Genomic DNA, 2,961 nt, shown 5'->3' on the forward strand with positions numbered 1-2,961 from the left:
TCTCTACCATTTTATTGTTCTCTGACATATGGTTGATGGACACAAGTGCAAAGTCTCTGTATTGAGGCAGCATAATCGTCAATCCTTTACTGTTCATTAAAAAAAAAAATAAATAAATAAATAAATAACCTAACCCTAGACCAGGGTCAAAGTAAAACAACGGAATAAGATGTAAGGCTCAAAATGAGGTTCGCATTCTCAGAGACATTGTGGTGTCGTTTAACTGATTTTTTGGGATTGTCAAGTTTCGAAATCAATTATTAAACACCACCTTCATAATAATAAGCTGTTGCATAAAAGAAGCCCTTCCAGAAAGCAACCCACAAAATGCAGTGTCATCTGAACTGCAGTTTGAATTGCATCATGTTTGTTAAGTCCAAAGCTGCACTTTTTGGCCGTGCAGACTATAACATGTTTGGCAAATTATGCGGGCGAATCATTGATGCTTTGGAGCTGTTTTATGGCTGGTACCAGGTTATTTCAACTCGATACCTGGTTGCCTCTGCCACGAGGTAACGATTTTGCCCTTAGACAGATCTTTCAAAAAGATAATGAACCTAAATGATTAGCACAGAAATGCTTGCAGGAACAAAAAACAAAAAAAAACAACCTGTCCTGAGTTGAAACTTGTTGGAAACTTTTGACTTCAAGATGGCCGCCACATACACAAGCCTAAGAATATAAAGGCGGTTGAAATAGAACGGAACTACTTAAAGCAGGTTCCAAGATCCACTGCAAGGCTCTTCAACCTTTTTAGACGTATCAGAAAGAAACTCAGTGATGCTATTCTTTCTTCTTCAGAATAAATTGCACTACTTCAGAAAAACTTTTAAGATGATTCAGTATCCCCACATTCTCAAGCTCAAAATATCATCATTGCTACCATTAAGTGTGAATTTTTTCCACTTTTTTTTTTTTTTTTTAACCAATACTTCTGGAATTGACTATATAAAGTTATCATTATTCTGTGCTTCCAAAGCTAAGCTTTGCAGAAAGTTTGTTTCAACCAAAGCGTTCTGAATATTAAAGCAGAAGGAAATACGTCAACCCACTCGTCATGAAATAGTGACACGATGACAGAAAAATGGACAAGAACCCAGAAGAAATGACATCTCAAACTTGGGCAAGCCATTTACTGTCCACCAAACTGTCCTCAACATACACTTACACGCTCTCTTCTCCTCCGACCTCTTCACTCCGTTCCATTAGCTGTAGCTTTGATGGTCTCTGGGTGCTTTTCAGCGCCGCACTTAGAACCGAGACCAGGAGCCCCCCTGCTGACTGTAATAAGGTCCCTTCCATGGCAATCAAACAAACAGTAAACCGAGACATTCTGTATACACTCCGCAATATGCATTTCACACACACAAACTTCTCATACCAACCTGAAGTATTTCAGTATGTTCCTGTATTATTTGGTTCTTCTACAATCAACAAAGCCTTTAAACTCCATTTACAGTCAGTCTACGTTCACTTTGATTTTCTCTTCGTGCCAGGAGATTAGACCGATTCATGCGTGCCCCAAAGGGCAAATAAATAGCATACAGATTTTAGAGGAGCGTAAAAAATAAAATAAAATAAAACGTTTTGTATTTTGGATGGCACAGATGGAAAAGGGGTGGTCATAGTACGGAGAAATTATACCGTAATTAATTACACTTGGGTTAAATGGTACTGTATGTGAAATTATAAGTAGATAGTGTGTCAACATATTCAGTATTCGGCTGAAAATATACTCAAGTGAAACTCAAAATGTTGTAAAAATTCTAAATGTACTAATATTACTACTGCTAAAATGTTTTGAACTGAGGGAATTAATTAATTCACCGAAAATGGTTGTTGTTTTTTTTAAATACTGACGACCTGGACTGGATGCTTTAAGCTGAAATGTCAATAAAATACAAATAAAAATGTACTGGACTTGTTCTATTAATACAGTATGTGGCATACAGTCCTAGGCTGAATCAGAGAAGAAGAGACCTTCAAGGTTTGTAACGAGTACTCTGAAAGTCAGGAGTAAAAAGTAAGTTTTAAAAAACTAACCCTAACCTTAACCCCCAAGAGTTTTCAAGTTCTTATTATGCGCAGGTAAAGTTTAAATATGCCAAAATAATACTTAAGCATAGTAAAAAAGTACTGTTACACAAGTATTTTCCAACCCTGGATACTACAGTTTGAGCTACTATTAATCATTTCATCATAATCACAGATTTAGGATGAAGCTCCGCCCACATACGTGGTGGCTACAGTCATAAAAACAGGTCCTGTGCCAGCGTTGCTATCGTGAGCTGGTTTGTGAAAGCAATCCCTGGCTCTTGTTTGATCTCCACAATAGATAGGAAGTCAGACACGGACGCTTTGGGACGACATCAAGGTGATTGGTTGTCATAAGCAGGAAGTCATAGACTATGTAACAATATGATAGCAAGGGGGAAAATGGCTCTGTGCCGAGCCCGTTCTCACGTTGCTCAAATGGTAGCTCGAGACGGCGCTACCTGTCAGGCCAAGTATGAAAAAAGGTGAGACTTGCCCAATGGAATTAATCATCCTTGACCTTTGGCCAATTATCTCTCATTAAGGGGTGTCCTCAGGGGGTCTGGGACACAACCAAAGGACATGAATAGTCCAAGTTGTCACACAGAATGAGCACTAATGGGGTGCTTTTCTATCTCTCTCTGTTTGCCTGCCATGATCCTTTAGTGGACAAAGACTTCTATTGTTCTGCACATGTCGCTTGTGAAACCAGAGTCTCGTCAATGCTACTTATGTCTGCCAGACATGCTACTAGATAGATAAACCCACGCCGTACTGAACAAATCGTTCAACCATGTACCCTTTCTGAGTCACACTTTTAGACGCATGCTATAAAAATGTTATTTTTGAGTTGCTCAGGCTACCATTTCATAATCAGAGAAAAGTAGCTAAATGACTAGAGCCTGATCTTAAGGGCAGCAAAATATT

This window comes from Ictalurus furcatus, chromosome 28 (assembly GCF_023375685.1).
Source record: "Ictalurus furcatus strain D&B chromosome 28, Billie_1.0, whole genome shotgun sequence".
NCBI classification, from domain to species: domain Eukaryota; kingdom Metazoa; phylum Chordata; class Actinopteri; order Siluriformes; family Ictaluridae; genus Ictalurus; species Ictalurus furcatus.